This window comes from Hyperolius riggenbachi, chromosome 12 (genome assembly GCF_040937935.1).
Source record: "Hyperolius riggenbachi isolate aHypRig1 chromosome 12, aHypRig1.pri, whole genome shotgun sequence".
Lineage (NCBI taxonomy): Eukaryota > Metazoa > Chordata > Amphibia > Anura > Hyperoliidae > Hyperolius > Hyperolius riggenbachi.
This window is the reverse complement of record NC_090657.1, coordinates 174,380,745-174,402,076: the sequence shown is the minus strand read 5'-3', so window position 1 is coordinate 174,402,076 and position 21,332 is coordinate 174,380,745. Positions and strand designations below refer to the sequence as shown.

Below are 21,332 nucleotides of genomic sequence, written 5' to 3'. Positions count from 1 at the left end.
AAAAACATGTAGCACAATACATTTGGACAAAAATGTATATAGAAATTTTACTTTATTTGAAAAATGTCAGCACAGAAAGTAAAAAAAATCATTTTTTTTGACAAAATTCATGTCTTTTTTGATGAATATAATAAAAACTAGAAATCACAGCAGCAATCAAATAGCACCAAAAGAAAGCTGTATTAGTGACAAGAAAAGGAGGTAAAATTCATTTAGGTGGTAGGTTGTATGACCGAGCAATAAACTGTTAAATCTGCAGTGGTCTGAATGGAAAAAAAATGTCTGGTCCTTAAGAGGTTTTAAAGAGACTCTGTAACATCATAAACATCCCCTGGGGGGTACTCACCTTGGGTGGGGGAAGCCTCGGGATCCTAATGAGGCTTCCCACGCCGTCCTCGGTCCCACGGGGGTCTCGCTGCAGCCCTCCGAACAGCCGGAGACAGACCCGACTGTCCAATTCAATATTTACCTTTGCTGGCAACAGAGGGGGCGCTGTGGCTGCTTTCAGCTCCGAACTACATGGAAATACCCGGAAATCTCAGTCGGGTCTGCTCTACTGCGCAGGCGCTGGAAACTTGCGCCTGCGCAGTAGAGCAGACCCGACGGCGATCGGGTATTTCTGCCTACTTCGGAGCCGACAGCCGTCAGAGCGCCTGCACAGGAGCCGGGAAGGTAAATAATGACGTCATCTTGTACGGAGGGCCGCAGCGAGACCCCTGAGGGACGGAGGACGGCGTGGGAAGCCTCATTAGGATCCTGAGGCTTCCCCCACCCGAGGTACCCCCCAGGGTACGTTTTGACGTTACAGATTCTCTTTAAGACTGCAGTCCTTAAAGGAGAACTGTAGTGAGAGGTATATGGAGGTTGCCATATTGATTTCCTTTAAAGCAATACCAGTTACCTGGCAGTCCTCCTGAGCTATTTGCCTGCAGAATCACACCAGAAACAAGCATGCAGCTAATCTTGTCAGATCTGTCAAAAATATCACAAACACCTGATCTGCTGCATGCTTGTTCAGGGTCTATGGCTAAAAGTATTAGAGGTAGAGGATCAGCAGGATAGCCAGGCAACTTGTATTGCTTAAAAGGAAATCAATATGGCAGCCTCTATCTACCTCTCACTACAGTTCTCCTTTAAGTGGTTAAAGAGACCCAGAGATGAAGAAAGGAGACGTTTTTTTCCTTACCCTGGGCTTCCTCCAGCCCCATAAGCATGGATGCGTCCTCGCCGTCCTCTACCCTACAAAATTCAATTCACATATAAATTAATCAGAAAAATCAGCCACTCCCGATCAACATATAAAGTAGATTAAAAAGGGAACATTAAATCAAATTTCTTACTCAAATACAAAAACCCTGTTTAATATTTCTGTACAACAGATCGTTTTTATCAAATTGCTACAAAATCTAATCCATTTATTGTTTTGTTTGTGGCCACTTTAAAGGGATACTGTAGGGGGGGTCGGGGGAAAATGAGTTGAACTTACCTGGGGCTTTTAATGGCCCCCCGCAGACATCCTGCGCCTGCACAGCCGCTCACCCATGCTCTGGCTCGCTTCTGGAATTTCAGACTTTAAAGTCTGAAAACCACTGTGCCGGCGTTGCCGTGTCCTCGCTCCTGCTGGTGTCACCAGGAGCGTACTGTGCAGGCGCAGACTATACTGGGCTTGTGCAATACACTCCTGGTGACATCAGCGGGAGCGAGGATGCAGCTGCGCAGGTGCAGTGGTTTACAGACTTTGAAGTCTGAAATTCCAGAAGTGAACCGGAGGTGAGGCCTGAGCTTCGGTAAGTGGCTGCACGGGCACAGGATGCCTGCGGGGGACCATTAGAAGCCCCGGGTAAGTTCAACTCATTTTCCCCTGACTCCCCTACAGTATCCCTTTAAGAGTGATGAGGAAATCTTGTAGGACATATTATGTCCTGGATCACTAGGGACCTTCACAAAAGTCCTAAACGACTACTGCGTGTTGAACTTTTGTGTCCAGAGATATTCTATTTTGACTGTATCCGATCACTCAACAATTAACCTACAAAACTTTTACATGTGGTTTTTATTGCATGTAAAATGCATCTGTTGGGTTGGGTTCCACCATGTCCTTTGCCCAGAGAATCCCAATTGTTAATTTTATAGAAGGACAGAAAGGACTCCCAGGCACGGTGCCTCTTAGATCCTCCGTATGGTGCGGGAGTGCTGGGGAAAGGATTTCGGAGATAATGGACTATTTCAGCAGCCATTGTCTTGCCACCTGGGGTCTTCCAGGCTGAACTCTAAGAATCAGAAGGAGAATTTGGGTGGTCACATGTCCCATTCTCATCCTCCTAAAATACCTCTCCTTCATCTCTTGCCTAAACTCCGCCTTCCTCTATTTTTTTTTCTGGCTGCTTGAGCATCTGTATGCAAATCAGGCAGGGTTGTAAGAGGATGGTAAGGGGGGACACGCGAGCCAGTGATGGTTTTTATGTAGACCACTAGGATCAGGCTTTGTGCGAAGGTCAAAGGTCGCTGAAAGTTGATACATCACTTAGCTGCCAACAACAGTGCAAGCCTCTGCTGAGTCTGATGAGACTGAGATAACAACAGGAATTGTGTGCAACTTGCAAGCCAGAAATAGAAGACAAGCCAAAGTGTAATGCTGGGAATACACGTTTCGTTTTTGCCTTCGTTTTAGCCTTCGATTCGTTCGGTAAACGAATCGAGTGTTAAAAACGTATGTGAAAATAGTCATAATCATTATAGTTTCAATTAATAGACCCCAAAAACGAACGACTAGTGATCGAACATGTTTGATATTATCTCTCTTTATCCATCTAATTGAGCCATTGGTAGGCTTGATGGCTGTTCAGATCGATTATATATTCGTTTATGCCGTCCGTCCCTGTACTACGTTTCGTTTCTTTGCAGCCTTCGATCATTGGAAAAACGAAACCATCAGAATCGAAAAAAAAACCCGAAACCGTGGGTGGTGATATTAACCGTATGGTCGATTATTTCGGGATCGAAAAGGACAAAAGGCACAATCGAAACGAAGGTTTAAACGAAGGCAAAAACGAAACGTGTATTCCCAGCATTAGATTTCTAAGTACCATCCTTCCATGCCCCACCCAAAACAAACAAAACCATCCTCCACCTTCACTGAAAATTGCTACAAATTTATAATCAGCCCACAATACTTTTTGACAATTTTTTCTTGACTTTTGGTGATTTATTTAATGTTCAGAAATAGCAGAACAATTTTTTAAATGGATTTAAGGCAAACCTGAAGCGAAAATAAACTTGTGAGATAATGTATTGTATGTGTATTGCAGCTAAAGCAGGCCATACACTGGTCGATTTTAGCCATCGATCGACGACCGATTCGACCATTTTGATCGAATCGACTAGAAATCGATGCAGCAGAAAGCATGATCGATCAGCAGATCGATCGATTTCCGGCCGATTTTGATCGATCTGATCGATCGGTCTGGACGGAAAATCTGGCTGCCGATCGATGGCCCATAGGGTTGCATTGGATCGAATGGTGCAACACTGCATTTCGATCGAATTTCAATCAAATTTCATTCTGAAATCTATTGAAATTCGATTCCTACAGTGTGGCACACATCAGATACATTCCTGTCAGATTCGACCTGATAGGCATCCGACAGAAGTCTATCTGATCGTCGAATCTGCTGCAAGTCTTTAAGTGTATGGCCACCTTAAGAAATACAACGTTAGTAGCATTAGTATGTTGTTTTCCAGTACATTTAGAGTTAAACAAAACCAAAAACTTCAGTTATCTGTCCAAAGAGCTTCTCTGAGCTATTCGGCCCACTGGGTCCAACACAGTCCTGTTTTCTGAAGCACTTAAACAGCCAAGAAATATTGAGAGCCAGCTTGATAGCAGGAAAGTCCAAAGGGTCATTATTTCTGCTTTGTTTTATAGCTTAATAATAAAATATGACAGCAGGATGCAATGTTATGAAAAAAAGCTATATAATTAAAATACAAATATATTTTCTTTGCTACTAATGTTCTACTGCTTATTCATACTAAATAATATACTACATGCTACTACAGTCTACATGCTCCCACTACAGTCTACATGCTCCCACTGGGCAAAATAATCCAGAACTATGGCCTAGGATACCATTGTTATGCAGATGACACACAACTGTATCTGTCCTTCAAGCCTGGCACCCAAGACCCATCAGCATCCATAAATGCGTGTCTAGTGGATTTACAAAATTGGATGAACACCAGCTGGCTGAGGCTGAACTCTGACAAAACAGAGGTGTTGGTGGTAGGTGGTCCACACATGACTGATAAAGTTCAAAATGCTCACCGCCTCAAACTAGCAATTGGGGGAGATACTGTACAGTATAAAGACTCTGTGCGAAACCTTGGGGTGATCCTGGATGGAAATCTAAAAATCAGACAGCAGGTATCAGCTGTCGTCAAGTCTTCCTTCTTCCATCTAAGAAATATAGCGAAAATCAAACGCCTTATCCCAGCTGAAGACCTACCTGCCCTGGTTCATGCATTTGTATCCTCCCGCCTAGACTACTGCAACGCCCTGTTAATCGGATCTACAGATAAGGTTCTGCGCCCCTTACAGCTAGTACAGAATGCTGCAGCCAGACTCCTAGCCAATGCCCCCCGCAGCGCACACATCACCCCAGTACTGCAAACTCTTCACTGGTTGCCAGTAAAATGGAGAATCAATTTTAAGATCTGCCTGCTGACATTCAAGGCTCTACACCACATGGGACCCAAATACATAGCGGATCTATTGGAACTTTATGCCCCTCCACGCACCCTTCGCTCTGCCAACAAGATGAAACTGGTTATTCCCAAGATACACTTAACATTTGGTGCGCGGGCCTTTTCCTATGCAGCCCCTACTCTATGGAACTCACTTCCACAATCAGTACGAGAGGCTCCTTCTCTGGACAGCTTTAAAAAAAGGCTAAAAACTCACCTCTTTTCCTGAGCCTTTGAGACTGCATAATGCAGGTCACAGCACTTTGAGTCCCCAGGGAGAAAAGCGCTATAAAAATATTATTGTTATTGTTGTTACTATTCATTATATACCGGTAATTTGTTTTCTTTTTCATTTCAGGTTTGCTTTAAATGAGCAAAGGATATTGCATTGAAATGCTCAACACTAAACGTTTCCTTATTGTCGGCTTAGGAAAAAAAAAAAAAAAAGCTGACATTATCTGCATCTTATAGTAGCGCTATTACTTCTTTCCAACTTTTTGTTTTGTGCTACATGGGAGCGAACATCTTGCTGGTGATATCAGCAATGAGCACAGAGACTTGTCAAGATCTTACAAATTCACTCTTTCGTCTACGTTTTTTCCTAGGAGATAATTTCTGATTTTCTGTTCAAAATAACTTTTCAGCTGGTGGCTTCAAATCAGGGCCGGGCCGAGGCATAGGCTGGAGAGGCTCCAGCCTCAGGGCGCAGTGTAGGAGGGGGAGCACAATTCATTCAGCTGTCATTCCTAATTGTGTTTGAAGCAGAAAGAAATAAGAAAAGGAGATACATGGTAGTGACTACAAGCCAGATAACTAGAGATTAAGGTGTTGGGGGCCCTGTGGCGCCTCTTAGTCTAATAGCAATCAGTGTGTGACGGCTGGGGTGGGAGGGATGGAGGGGCACATTTTGGTGTCTCAGCCTTGGGTGCTGGAGGACCTTGTCCCGGCTCTGCTTCAAATACATGTTATGTTGTCCTCTTCAGAAGTTTTTTTGGGGCATTTTTTAACATGTTGGGTCAGAGAGCTAGAATAGACAGATTTGCTTCCGCCTGGCAATGTGGACCTATTGAGGGAGGGGGCTAAAGGCCCATTAGGACAAAGGTGCCAAACTCAAATACAAAGTTGGCCGAAATGGAAAATAAGGACCAATTTGCTGGCCATCCTCAATAACTAGTGGTCCCCCTCCCTCTCGTATGCAGTCCTTTGGTGTCTAACGCCTTTCACTCCCCTACACAATTCCCTGGTGGCAAGTGACCCCCTTCCCTATGCAGTTACCTGGAGGTCTAGTGGCCCCCCTCCCTCCCTATTCAGTTCCATGGTGTCTGGTGGCCCTCTCCCTCCCCTATCCAGTTCCCTAGTGTCTAGTGCTCCCCTGCCCTCCCTAGGCATTTCCCTGATGTCTATTGCTCCCCTCCATCCCCTATACAGTTCCCAATGTTAAGTGGACCCCTCCCTCCTCTATACAGTTCCCTGGTGTCTAGTGCTCCCCTCCCTTCCCCTTTACAGTTCCCTGGTGTCTAGTGCTCCCCTCCCTTCCCCTTTACAGTTCCCTGGTGTCTAGTTCCCTCTTCCCTCCCCTATACAAGTTCCTGGTGTTTAGTGTCTCCCCCTTCCCTCCCCTATACAGTTCCCTGGTGTCTAGTGCCCCCCTCCCTTCCCCTATACAGTTCCCTGGTGTCTAGTGCCCCCCCCCCTCCCCATACATTTCTCTGGTGTCTAGTTCCCTCTTCCCTCCCCTATACAAGTTCCTGGTGTTTAACGCCTCCCCCCCTTCCCTCCTCTATACAGTTCCCTGGTGTCTAGTGCCCCCCCCCCTCCCCATACATTTCTCTGGTGTCTAGTGCTTTCTCCCTCCCTCCCTCATATGGCTTTCCTGGTCGTCCGGAGTGGGCAAAACATAAGGCTAAGTGTGGTAACCACTTGTGGGTTAAGTTTGATGTCTTTGCAGGACAGATTTGGCCTGGGGGATGGAGTTTAAGGTGCAATATAACGCCATATGCAAAAAGACGTTAAAAAATGTAGTGAAATACCAGCTAATTTGTAACAGTGATATCAAGATAAAGTAGTACAGAGTGATTCCTGCTCAAGGAAATATCCAGCAAAAATAAGAGGTAAGGTAGTGGGCTGCGTATACAGCAATGCTGGATGATTAGTAACTATATAAAAAAATCCCTAAATCAGATTAAATTATTGCCTGAAGTGGTGAACTTTAAAGTTATCTGTAAAGTTTTCAAGGCTTGGTGAGTGCTGTATGGATTGCAAAAAGGGAATGGGAGAGGCTCATGAGAAGTCCTGAATGCAGGTGGAGAAGTGATTAGTAGAGAGAACCGAGACTGAGAAGAACACGAGTCTGATGATGGCAACAAACTGTTTATCCATTATTATCCTATCCTGCCCCCACTGCACAGGATTCAACCCCTTATTTATCCCCCTGCCCTGTTCTTGCTTTGGCAATGCCTGTTGGTCATGCCAATAAAGCCCTTTTGAATTTGAAATCAGGAATGAGTGAGAGATGAGGAATGAGAGAGACAGGGGGCCATATGCAATTCCCTTTTTCACCTGAGTTTTCTACTTGGAGATAAGTTTTCATCTTCAATTTTAAAATAGCTTTCCAGAACTTTTCAACTAAAAAGTACCAAAAGTAGGTTAAGAAGTACTATCAAGATTATTTTGAGTATTTTCTTGCTTGCTGACAGCTAAAAATTTTATTGACAAGTTTAAAAATTTCACCTAGGAGAAAACTTAGGTGAAAAAATGTAATTGCATATGCCCCAGTTAGAGAGGAATGAGAAAGGTGAAAGAGTAATGTGAGAGAAAGAAGGAATAACCAGCAGAAGAATGAGAGAGAGTAAAAGGAGGAGAAATTGCTGAGGGGTGAAAGAGAGAGAGAGAAGGAATGGTAAAGAAAGAAGAGGTATGAGAGAGAGAGAGAGAGAGAGAGAGAGAGAGAGAGAGAGAGAGGCAGGTGTGTCAACACACTGAGTACTCACAACCTGGAAATCGAGTCTGGGGGACACAGACAGACGTACAAACCCAGGGAGGAGAGACTGTGCCAGGACTGTGAGCAGAAGACTCCAGGATGAGGATCACTTCCTGCTGCACTGCCCCAAATATACTGCAACCAGGGACACCTTCTTTAAGAACTTGATGGAACTATTACCAGACTTTCTCACATTAGAAGATTAGAAAAAAACATATTTCTTACCGGAAGAAGAGGAATCCACAGTGACAATTGCTGCACACTGTGGCTCAGCATGCCACAGACTGAGAGGAGGAATCCACAGTGACAATTGCCGCACTGTGTCTCAGCATGCCACAGACAGAGGAGGAATCCACAGTGACAATCGCTGCACACTATGTCACAGTATGCCACAGACTGAGAGGAGGAATCCAGTGAAAACCACTGCACACCATGTCACAACATGCAACAGACTGAGAGGATGAATCCACAGTGACAATTGCTGCACACTATGTGAAAGCATGCCACAGACAGAGGAGAAATCCACAATGACAATCCCTGCACACTATGTCACAACATGCCACAGACTGAGAGGAGGAATCCACAGTGACAATCACTGCACACTATGTCACAGCATGCCACAGACTGAGTGGAGAAATCCACAGTGACAATCACTACACAGTATGTCACAGCATGCCACAGACTGAGTGGAGAAATCCACAGTGACAATCACTGCACACTATGTCACAGCATGCCACAGACTGAGGAGAAATCCACAGTGACAATCACTGCACACTATGTCACAGCATGCCACAGACTGAGAGGAGGAATCCACAGGGACAATCACTGCACACTATGTCACAGCATGCCACAAACTGAGAGGAGGAATCCACAGTGACAATCACTGCACACTACGTCACAGCATGCCACAGACAGAGGAGAAATCCACAGTGACAATAACTGCACACTATGTCACAGCATGCCACAGACTGAGAGGAGCATAAATAAACTGTACACCTAAAAATGCTCACATACTGCTTACCCATTATACCTCTACCTCCAAGGGCTCAGCCCCTTTCATGTACCCCATTTCGCCTTGCTTTAACAATGCCTGTACTGTATGTACCTTAGTCATGCCACTACAGCTATTTTTGAATTGAGAGAGAGGGAGAGAAGGATGAATGGTATAGAGAGACTAGATTTGAGAGAGATAGAGAGAGAACAAGAGTGGAGGAGAGCGCGAGACACATCAGGAGGAAGAGAGAGAGAGACCAAGAGGAAGAGAGACACCAGGAAGAAGAGAGAGAGACCAGGATGGAGAGAAAGAGAGAGAGAAATTAGGAGGAAGACAGGAGAGAGAAACCAGAAGGAAGAGAGAGAGAGAAAGAGAAACAAGGAGGAAGACGGGAGAGAGACCAGGAGGGAATGAGAGAGAGCGGGAGGGAGAGAGACCAGAAGGAAGAGAGAGAGAGAAACTAGGAAAAAGACGGAAGAGAGAGACCAGGTGGGAGGGAGAGAGAGCAGGAGGTAGAGAGACCAGAAGGAAGAGAGAGAGAGAGAGACCAGTAGGGAAAAGGAGAGAGAGAGAGACCAGTAGGGAAAAGGAGAGAGAGACACCAGGAGGTAGGGAGAGAGAGTCCAGGAGGAAGAGGGAGAGAGAGGGACCAGGAGAGAGAGGGACCAGGAGGAAGAGGGAGAGAGAGGGACCAGGAGGAAGAGAGAGAGAGAGAGACCAGGAGGGAGGGAGAGAGTCCAGGAGAAAGAGGTAGAGAGAGGGAGAGCAACCAGGAGGGAGAGAGAGAGCAGAAGGGAGAGGGAGAGAAAGACCAGGAGGAAGAGGGAGAGAGACCTGCAGGGGGAGGGAGAGAAAGTATGGAGTCACCCAGTAATATTACTGGTTCCCTGTTTTGGTCAGTGAAGTGATGTGTCCAGCGCCAGGACAGGTGCACGTCCCCTAATCAGCTCTCAGCAATGCAGACAATAATTCCCGTCCTCCATCAATTATACACCGTTACTGTCATTTTCTTTCCCGTCCGCAATCTCTGCCATTTACACACTCCCGTACTTGGGGTCCCCATTAGGTTCCAAAACTCTGAGGGTTTTTTTCTTTCTCTCAAAGTGCTCTTTTTTTATGAGGCTGTGGATAGAGTAGCGGCAGAAGGGGAGGGAGGGGGGCACGTCGCACACAAAACACCGTCCTTTGTGCATACCACTAATGGACTTTCAGGGACAAACTTATTATTTTTTTCCTAATGGTGTTTCTATCCTTTATCTCAGTATTTTTTTTCTGTTTTGTCTTGTTCTTTTTTTTTCCTCTATAAAGCACACAAGAGCTACAAAACAGAGAATTGCCGAGCAAATTACAGCAATCATGCTCTGCCTGGCTATTAGGAGCATTGGGGATCATGCTTTGCATAAAACCGGACTTTTTCCTGAAACAATCAGGGATGATAATGACTGGGATGGGATGGGGGGGGGGGGGGGAGAGATTCGCAGGTTGTTACCGAGAGGGCCCCCCTCGATCCTGTCCTCCGCAATAATGGGGTCACCGCTAGGATGATGGGTAGAAGGGCTTGATTGCTCTCACCGCTGCAATACGGAAGGAGTCCTGGATAATAGCACGGTGGTCTTGGCCACTTAGCTGGCTGGAGATCTCAGGATTAATGCGCAGGGCAATTTTTTTTTCCAAAGGCAGGGTGGGAAGCCTAGAGTAGGCCTGTCCCACACTCTCCATTCACAGCCGCTCTGAGATGTGCACCTGCTCCTCCACAGCAAGGCTGGGGCGTACTCAGAGCCCCCCCCCCCCCCCACCACCACCTTCCTCCAGGCCCAGGGAATTATATCTTATTAGTCTAGCTTGTGAGTGCGCTGAGTAATGCAGATCTACCCCGCGAGCCAGCACAGCAAACTGAGCCCCAACTTCAGCCAATGTTCTAAATACACCACCTGAGGAGGAAGAGAGAAGACTAATGTCACGTCCTGTTGTGTGGAAGGAGGATTCTCCAGAGAATAGTTCCAAATAAGAGCAGTCCAGTCACTCCTTGGACGTTTATTAGGTGCAGTATAGGGGGATGTCAATGTTTCGAGACTATTCAGGGTCTCTTTATCAAGGCACAATGTTCGCAAGACATTTAAAACTGCAGCCAATAAGACATTGCAAACGATGTACTCAGCAATGACTGGATAACTTTGGAGGCTGTTGTGATCAAGAAAAAAACAACTTGGGATGCTAACATAATATTGCCCGTTTAACCCTCTAGTAAGACCGCATCTGGAATTAGTGATGGCCCGAACGGTTCGCAGGCGAACTTATTCGCACAAACATCGCGGGTTCGCATTCGCACTCGAACGCAAACTTTATGCGAGTTCGACCCACCCCCTATACTACATCATTGGGCTAAACTTTGACCCTTTACATCACAGTCAGCAGTCACGTCATCCAATCAAGCTGCACTCCCTCCTGGAGCCCCCCCAACCCCCCCTTAATAAAAGGCAGCAGCGTCGGCCATTTTCTCACCCAGTCTGCAGCCGAATCAGTGAGAGTAGGGAGAGAGGTTGCTGCAGAGATAGGGAAAGCTTAGTTAGGCTCTTGTTAGGCTTGTTAGCTTGCTCCTTGCTGATACTTATTGCTAAAAAGCCCCCCAAAACAGCTATTTTGAGAGCTAATGTTCTTGTGATGTGTTTTTTTTTGTGTGGCCCACTGACACTGCATATACAGCCCTGTCTGTCGCAGCTGGCCCTTGCTAATTGCTATACTGTGCCAGGCCCAGCACATTCAGTGCCTACCTTTTCACTGCACCTGTGTGACAGCACGCAGTTTTATATACCAGTCACTGCATACCTGTTCACTGTACCGATGTGTGTGACAGCTGCACATTTGTAATACCAGTCCGTGCATACCTGTTCACTGCACCTGTGTGTGTGACAGCTGCACATTGTATTGATACCAGTCACTGCATACCTGTTCACTGCACTTCCGTGACAGCACACAGTTTTATATACCAGTCACTGCATACCTGTTCACTGTACCTGTGTGTGTGACAGCTGCACATTTGTAATACCAGTCCGTGCATACCTGTTCACTTCACCTGTGTGACAGCATGCAGTTTTATATACCACTCACTGCATACCTGTTGACTGTACCTGTGTGTGTGACAGCTGCACATTTGTAATACTAGTCCGTGCATACCTGTTCACTTCACCTGTGTGACAGCACACAGTTTTATATACCAGTCACTGCATACCTGTTTACTGTACCTGTGTGTGTGACAGCTGCACATTTGTAATACCAGTCCATGCATACCTGTTCACTGTACCTGTGTGTGTGACAGCTGCACATTTGTAATACCAGTCCGTGCATACCTGTTCACTGCAGCTGTGTGACAGCACGCAGTTTTATATACCACTCACTGCATACCTGTTCACTGTACCTGTGTGTGTGACAGCTGCACATTTGTAATACCAGTCCATGAAAACCTGTTCACTGCACCTGTGTGACAGCACGCAGTTTTATATACCAGTCACTGCATACCTGTTCACTTTACCTGTGTGTGTGACAACTGCACATTGTATTGATACCAGTCCGTGCATATCTTTCACTGCACCTGTGTGACAGCACGCAGTTTTATATATCAGTCACTTTATACAGTACCTGTTCACTGTACCTGTGTGTGTGACAGCTGCACATTGTATTGATACCAGTCCGTGCATGCCTTTCACTGCACCTGTGTGACAGCACACAGTTTTATATACCAGTCACTGCATACCTTTTCAATGCACCTGTGTGACTGCACATTGTATTAGTCAAGTCAGTGCATACCTTTCACTTCATCCCCCAGATATGGACAAAACAGGCAGAGGCAGGCCACCTGGCAGGTCTGTTCAAGGTTGTGCTGTCGTGATTTTGTGCGGCCTTGGACCAAAGTACAGTGTTCAGAAGGCACGTGCCATCAACCCCCAAGATAGTCAGGACATAGTTGACTATTTAACACAGAACACCTCATCTTCCTCAGCTTCCGCACGGAACCGTGACATATCTTCCTCCTCCTGTTTTGATTCTGGCACCCCACTTAACACTCAGTCGGCAGCCACCAAAGTGCCATCATACCAGGGCTCAGCGGGGTGGAAATTTTTTTGTGTCTGCCTCAGATGAGAGCAATGCCATCTGTACTCTCTGCCACTGAAAATTGAGCCGTGGAAAGACCAAGACCCCGCATAGGGACAACTGCTTTACGAAGGCACATGATGACAAAGCACAAATGCCATGGGATGACCACCTGAGGAAAAGCAGCACACAAAAGCAAAGCCACACACCGCAGTGGAAGATACCAGGCCGCAATTATTTCTCAAAAAAGGCGATACCCAAACTGTACCGTGATGTTGAAAGGCAAGTGGTGTCTTCTCTGGCACACAATGTTGGGTCAAGGGTCCATCTGACCACGGATGCCTGGTCTGCAAAGCACGGTCAGGCCTGCCCGAAGACTAAGTCAGTCCCCACACACAGCATCTCTGCCTGCACGCCGTGTGACTGCCTGTCCCAAGACTAAGTTGGTCCCCAGTCTCCACACAACATCTCTGCCTTGACTGCCTTCTCCGCCACCACCAACAGCAGGGACGTAGCAATAGGGGTTGCAGAGGTTGCGACCGCATCGGGGGCCCTTGGGCCAGAGAGGCCCCGAAGGGCCCTCCCTCAACTACAATAATGGCTCTTTATTTGTCCTGTGTTCATAATAATCACTTCTATAGATACTTTGAATAGTGGTAATCATTAGCAAACTGTACCCCATCCCTTTTTTGCACCATTGACACTGTAGTTGCCATTGGCAGGTTTTGGTGCGCTGTATCAATTGTTATGTATAGAGTGCTTGGGGGACCCCATTGTAAAACTTGCATCGGGGCCCACAGCTCCTTCGCTACGCTACTGACCAACAGGGTCCAGGACTCCAGGTGGATTCCTGAATTTGTAAGGCCACTGTTAGCAGCAGCCGCTAACTAAAACAATAAAAAAAATGTTGGTGCGTGTGTATGCCTGCCTCATTTTTCTGGCTGCACTGCGGCTGCAACAACAAAACAAAAAGGCATGTACATGTGTCAATTCCCCTTCGTGATCGTTACCTTGCCGCGGTGAAGGGATTTGCGTATCACAATGAAGCAATGACCGGCTATAGGAGTGTGTTGGGGGGCACACCTGACCCGAGATAATAAGGTCGTTGCTTCATTGTGGACAGACTAAATTCGATCAGCTGGACAGACACTTGTTGTTCTGTCATTGAGCTACCTCAGCCCGACCATATGGGCTTGAAAACCGTCATTGCCTGCACTCTCGCCATCGTGCGTGCCAGTCCAGCATGGCCATCACTACACAAACAGCTGTTTGCAGTGCATTACACAGTGAGTTTGGTCTGTCAGTGTGAAGCAGTACACTAATTACACTACCTGATTGATGTATACACATGCAAGATGTTTTAAAGCACTTTATGCCTCCAATTTAGCATGCAATGTGATTTCTGCTCTTAAAACCCTGCTCTGCGTCAAATCCATACTTTTCCCCGGGACTTTTGGCAAGTATCCCACTCCACCATGCCCCCCCTACAGGTGTTAGACCCCTCGAAACATCTTTTCCATTACTTTTGTGGCCAGAAATCAATGTTTGAAGTTTTGCCTGCCCATTGAAGTCTATTGCGGTTCGAAAAGTTTGCATGTTCGCAAATTTTTGCGGAAGTTTGCGTTCGAGGTTCACGAACCTAAAATCGGAGGTTCGAGCCATCTCTATCTGGAATCTGGAATTCAGTTCTGGGCACCACATTACAGGAAAGATATTGCAGTTTTAGAGCAGGTGCAGAGAGAGAGACGAGCAACAAAATTGATACGAGGCATGGAAGGTCTCACTTACCAGGAAAGGTCAGATAAATTGGGCATATTTAGCCTGGAGATAAGATGACTATGACTGCCCGACATCTTGCAGCATGTCTGATTGACTTGCTCAGCCCGAAATTGGTCACATCGTCGATTGAAATGCACTTGGCGGCACTGATTTGCATCTGATTCAATAATATTATTGGATGGTCGATTGGCCGCCAAGTCAATAAATTTGTTTGCACCTTAAATCGTGGCCCAAATTGTTTATTAAGATGTACCATTTATTGAACAGTTTCAAACTAAGTGGCGTAACTATAGCAACCGTGGGTGGCAGCTCCTCCCCCTTCTGCAGCGTAGCGCTGTGGAGCAGTTTAATAATTACCTGCCCCAGAGCTGCTTCAGCAAAAAAGCATCAAGATGGAATGTGACCCAAGGGAAGGTGCTCGCCACATGAGGGGGATGGATGCCAAGGGGAGTCCTATGGGCAGGGCCGGATTTGTACTTTTTACCGCCCAAGGTCAACTATTCCGTCTCTATGGTTGTTTTCTCTGTGTGCCCCAATGAGGATTCTACTTACTTTCCATCATTGGATGTCACAGACAATAACTATTTTAGTAATATGCATGTAGATTATAAGTTGTGTTTTCCTTAAAGAGACTCCGTAACAAAAATTGCATCCTGTTTTTTTCATCCTAAAAGTTCCAAAAGCTATTCTAATGTGTTCTGGCTTACTGCATCACTTTGTACTATCACAGTCTCTGTAATAAATCAACTTATCTCTCTCTTGTCAGACTTGTAGGCCTGTGTCTGGAAGGCTGCCAAGTTCTTCAGTGTTGTGGTTCTGCTATGAACTCTCCCTTCCAGGCCCCTCTATGCACACTGCCTGTGTGTTATTTAGGATTAGAGCAGCTTCTTTCTTCTCTCTTATCTTTTACAAGCTGGATAAATCGTCCTCTGAGCTGGCTGGGCTTTCACATAGTGAGGAATTACAGACAAGGGCAACGCTGTTTGCAGGAAGAAAAGAGCAGCCTGAAACTTCAGTGCAAGAGAGATGCAGGGGGAAAGAAACACACAAATGATCTCTTGAGATTCAAAAGGAAGGCTGTATACAGCCTGCTAGTGTATGGATGTATTTTCTATGTGTGGACATACTGTACATCAACCTACTTCCTGTTTTGGTGGCCATTTTGTTTGTTTATAAACAAACTTTTTAAAACTGTTTTTAACCCATTCAGGTTCCGTGGTTTTCACGAGAGAAATGTTCACCTCCCATTCATTAGCCTATAACTTTATCACTACTTATCACAATGAACTGATCTATATCTTGTTTTTTCCGCCACCAATTAGGCTTTCTTTGGGGGGTACATTTTGCTAAGAGCCACTTTACTGTAAACGCATTTTAACAGGAAGAATAAGAAAAAAATGGAAAAATTCATTATTTCTCAGTTTTCAGCCATTATAGTTTTAAAATAATACATGCCTCCATAATTAAAACTCACGTATTGTATATGCCCATATGTCCCGGTTATTACACCATTAAAATTATGTCCCTATCACAATGTATGGCGACAATATTTTATTTGGAAATAAAGGTGCATTTTTTCCATTTTGCATCTATCACTATTAACAAGTTTAAAATAAAAAAAATATAGAAATATTTCATCTTTACATTGATATTTAAAAAGTTTAGACCCTTAGGTAAATATTTACATGTTTGTTTGTTTTTTATTGTAATGGTTTTTTTTATTTATAGTAAACATTTTATTTGGGTAGTTTTGGGAGGGTGGGGGGTAAACAATAGATTTATAATGTAAATGTGTGTTGATTTTAATTTATTTTCATTTTCAGGTGTAGTTTTACTTTTTGGCCACAAGATGGCGGCCATGAGTTTGTTTACATGACGTCACTCTAAGCGTAACACACGCTTAGAGTGGCGCATCAGGAAGGGAACGGCCAGAAAAGGTGCAGCTTCCGAGAGAAGCTGTCGCTTTTTCAGCGGGGGAGAGGAATCAGTAATCGGGCTTCATAGCCCGATATATTGATTCCCTGACTACCGAATCCGCGGCCGGGAGTGCGCGTGCACGCGCGTGATCGGCCGCGGGGGCGCGCGGTAGCGCACATGGTTTCTGGACGTAGTTTCTACGTCCAGAAACCAAAATAGGTTAACCACTCTTAATGCGGCGGGGAGCGGCGAAATTGTGACAGAGGGTAATAGGAGATGTCCCCTAACGCACTGGTATGTTTACTTTTGTGTGATTTTAACAATACAGATTCTCTTTAAGAACTTTTATGTTATGTTTGCTATCTTGTTAATGATGGACCCATTGTGTCACCATGAGAGTTAGGCTGATGTGTACCTGCAGGATAGAGCTTACAGGTCTTGCAGGGATGCCACAAATACAGGACACAGAGTATGAAGGGTTAAAGCTGTCCTTGTAGATAGGGATGGCTGCACAGAACAGCTTTACTGCCCCTCACTGAGCCGCCCCTACATTTCTGGTGCCCTAGGCCATGGCCTATGTGGCCTTGCCAGAAATCCGGCCCTGCCTATGGGTTGTTGCTGCACCGACTCAAACTGACATTAATGTTTCAACCAGAAACTCTGTCACCAGTGTGCTCCTCTGGGTGGGAAGGCAGTGTGCTGTCTTTCTTTTGCTGCTTACAATGGTGCACATTTGAAAGAAAACCTGTAACGAAAAAAAAACCCTCTGGGGGATACTTACCTCAGGAGGGGGAAGACTCTGGATCATAACGAGTGTGTCCCGGCAATTCTGCGCTGCGACCCCCAGAACAGCAGCGAGGTACATATTTACCTACCGCGATCCCACTAGCGGCTCTTCGTTCGGGCTAAGTCAGAAATAGCTGACCCCGATCGTATCCGTCCTACTGCGCAGGTGCGAGTCATTTGCTTGCGCAGTAGAGCGGATCGATCGAGTTATTCGCACCTTAGCCCAAATGAAGAACCGCTAGCGCGCCTGCACAGGATCCCAGAGAGGTAAATACTACTCGCGCCTGTGCTGTCTTGCCAGGATTTGTCGAGGGACTTTCGGGGGAGTCAAACGCTGGATTCCTCCAAGCTTCAGAGGATGGGGAAGTCTCATTGAGACTCTGAGGCTTCCCCCTCCTGAGATAAGTATCCCCCGGGGCGGGGGGGGGGGGGGTGTTCTTATAGTCTCTTGGAAGTTCTTGAGGGCCACATAAAATGGCAAGGAGGGCCGCCTTTGGCCTGCGGGCCTTGTGTTTGACACCTGTGCTCTAAGATGACCCAGTCGAGGTTGTCAGAGTTTTGATACTTACTAGCAAACAATATTTATTAATGCAGAACATGTTGTAATATTTGTACGGCTATTATGCCAATAAAATATTTTTCAAGTATAAATGCAGAACACTAGTTCTAGAACATTAGTTCTGAGTCTGGGCCTTTTTAGGCTTGGCGAATGTTTGTAAATTAGGTCCAGGGTGTAGCAGACGAGGGAGAAGTATTTCTCCAGCTGTCACACAAGCCGAGGTGAGGCTAGACCAGTGAAAACACTCTTATAAAGCCCCAGGACAGCTTGTGTTGCTGTGTTTACACCCAGAACTGCTGATGTTTTGGCCTTTTACAAGAACATTAGGCCTTTCAGGGTTTCAGTGTTCCTTGTAATGACCTTGTACTCAAAAATACCTGGGAAACAGAAGAACAGGAGCCCGATGGTGTAGTATCATTAATAAATGGGAAGTTGTAAGTATATGCAGCTATACTCACAATCCCTGCAACCACAGTTTAAAGGGGTTCTGTGGAGGGTTTTAAAAACGAAAAACTGACATTTACCTGGGGCTTCTATCGGCGCCCTGCAGCTGTCATGTCCCGCGCCGTCCTCCTAAGATCCTCCGTTCCCGCCGATCCCGGTCTAATTATTTATCTAATCCAACTGCGGCTGTGCCCGCTATCGCTCGCGTCTCCGGGAACTTCAGTACGAAGTTTTCTCATTCTTGCCCTATACAGGGGGGGGGGGGGGGGGGTCTGGCTATATACACTGAAGGGGCATCTGGCTATATACTGTATAGTAAATAAGGATCTTGCTATATATACTAAATACTAAATGGGATGGGGGCTTTATACTTTAAATGGGGATCATGTGGCTACCTATCCTAAATGGGGGGTCATCTAGCTACCTATACTATAAATGGGGGGTCATCTGGCTACCTGTGCTGTAAAGGGGGGATCATCTGCGGTATGCAGATCCCAACATTTTGAGATATGAAAGAGGGACACTTAAGCCACACCCCTAACCACACCCCCGGCACACCCCTAGTCACGCATACCATAAAGCTTTCATAGGAAAAATATGTTGTCTTATAATTCAAAACGCACTGGTCCTTTCTCCTTTCTACCCTGGTTAATTTTCCTTCATATTAACATTTGAAAATAAGAAAAATATCAATTTAAAAGGATATAAATAACATTAAGAGTATATTAAAGACAGTTTTTCAGTAGAAAAATGCATATGTTTACATATTTCTGTACATGAGTCCTGAAAGAGGGACAAATGAGGAAGAAAGAGGGACTGGGTTCTCAAAGAGGGACTATCCCTCCAAAAGAGGGACAGTTGGGAACTATGCATCTGGTTACCTATACTAAAAGGTGTGTGTGTGTGTGTGGGGGGGTGTGGGGGGGGGGAGTAACTTGGATACCTAATAGCTGCCGCATTGTGTGTATTTTGTGGGCAAACGCTGCGCTAGTGCATGCGCAGTAGCATGTAGCTTGCTGAAAGAGACCTTTCTCGGAATCCCCCACCTTGAAAATCCTGGGTTTGCCCCTGAAAAAGGGGTCATTTTTCCTATTAGAGGAATTGAGCCTTGTTGCAAGACAGCAAATATCTAATTGGATGCTGGAGGTAATATCCTAAACTGAAAGAGTTATAGCCATATACAGTATTGTACCAGCCTGAATGCCCTAATAGAAAGTGATCGTACATAGTAGTTCTTCCAGCCCAGAACTGACTTTTTGCCTTCTTTTCAGGATGATTTCACGTCTTTTATAGCACATCTTACCCTAAGGTTGCCTAATCCTAACTGTGTAAGTGACCCCTTCCTGCTGTAACAGAGCAACCAAGCAGACCGTGGTGCCATATTCATCCCTGCCATGCACTGAGGAGGACCAGAAGTCCCAAAACAGGCTGTCTGCATGTGGGGTTGATGTGATTGTGTAAGGCTTGCTATACACCAGCGGTTCTGGATGTAAGCCTGGCTTCAGGGGCATAAAGAGATCATTTGCATATTCAGTAGTGGTGCATTGTGGGTAACTACAGATGTTCACTTACAGCTGAATTATCACAAATACCTTCTGTTTCAAGAAGGTAAATCACCCTTCCCAATGTCTAACCCTGATGGTTTACCCTAACTTCTCGGTTTGGGTAGTTCCATCCTGGTGTCTTATCTTCTTTCTTAAAAGGACAACTGTAGAGAAAAGGGATATGAAAGCTGCCATATTGGCCTTTTAAACAATACCAGTTGCTTGGCAGCCCTGCTGATCCTCTGTCTCTTATGCTTTTAGCTATAGGCCCGGAAAAAGCATGCAGCAGATCTGGTGTTTCTGACATTATTGTCAGATCTCACAAGATTAGCCGCATGCTTGTCTCTGGTGTGATTCAGACTCTACTGCAGCCAAATAGATCAGAAGGGCTGCTAGACAACTGGTATTGTTTAAAGGGGAACTGAACTGAGAGGAATATGGAAGCTGCCATATTTATTTCCTTTTAACCAATACCAGTTGCCTGGCAGCCCTGCTAGTCTATTTGGCTACAGTAGTGTCTGAATCACACCAGAAACAAGCATGTAGCTAATTTATCTGACAATATTGTCAGAAACACCTGATCTGCTGCATGCTTGTTCAGGGGCTTTGGCTAACAGTATTAGAGGCAGAGGATCAGCAGGGCTGCCAGGCAACTGGTATTGCTTAAAAGGGAATAAATATGGTAGCCTCCATATCCCTGTCACTTCAGTTGTCCTTTAAAAGATAATAAACATGACAGCCTCCATATTCTTCTTACTACAGTTGTCCTTTAACTTTAAAGTAGACCTGAACTCTTGCACAGAACAGAAGAAAAACCTAGAGAAATGCATCTTAGAGCGTTTAGCCTGTCTAATCCCCCCTCATCTGTGACTAAGCACAAGATGTAATGTGATCCCTCAGCTGTGTCAGCTCGGGAATCTCCTCTGCCGCAGCAGAGCTAATTTGTAAACACAGGATGTTAACAATATGTCTGGTTTCATGAAAGCAGAAAGTAGATACACTGCAGAATTATTGCAGGACTTGTATCAGCAGTAACAAAGAAATATTTTTTCTTTAAATGTTATTATGCTGTTGCTTATCTTTTAGAGCAGAGAGGAAGTTTCTGGTCCACTTTAAGGCCACTTTATGACTGCATTAAAAATAATTTCCGCTTAGCGGAGCACAATGGCCAAGATCAGAATGGATGCAAACGAATGCTATGCAAAGCAATAGGATCCATTCCTAACTGATGCGATCAGTGAGTTCCCGCAAGCAGGATGCAAGTTTGGGTCCCACGTGATTTTTCTGGATCCACCGGGTGCAACAGAGACCAACAGAATCAATGCTAGCCAGTGGTGGCTCCAGCTTACTTTATTTTTATTTTTTGGAGGGGGGGGGGGGAACGGGGGCGTGATGGCTGGCTTACCTGGGGCTTCTATCGACCCCCTGCAGCGGTAATGTCCCACACTGTCCTCCTACGATCCTTCATTCCCTGCCGCTGGTCCCGGTCTAAAGCTG

At 45.6% G+C, this 21,332-nt stretch overlaps 1 protein-coding gene across 4 annotated transcripts in view; it reads right to left on the bottom strand.

Moving 5' to 3' along the window:
• The window catches only part of MYT1 (myelin transcription factor 1), a 485,419-nt gene that overhangs the window by 228,476 nt on the left and 235,611 nt on the right, over window positions 1-21,332 (bottom strand). For all 4 annotated transcript variants that reach the window (XM_068261871.1, XM_068261873.1, XM_068261870.1 and 1 more), the window contains one exon: window positions 1,187-1,239. The gene's annotated coding sequence lies outside the window, so the exon portion shown is untranslated. The remainder of the gene's footprint in view (window positions 1-1,186; window positions 1,240-21,332) is intronic.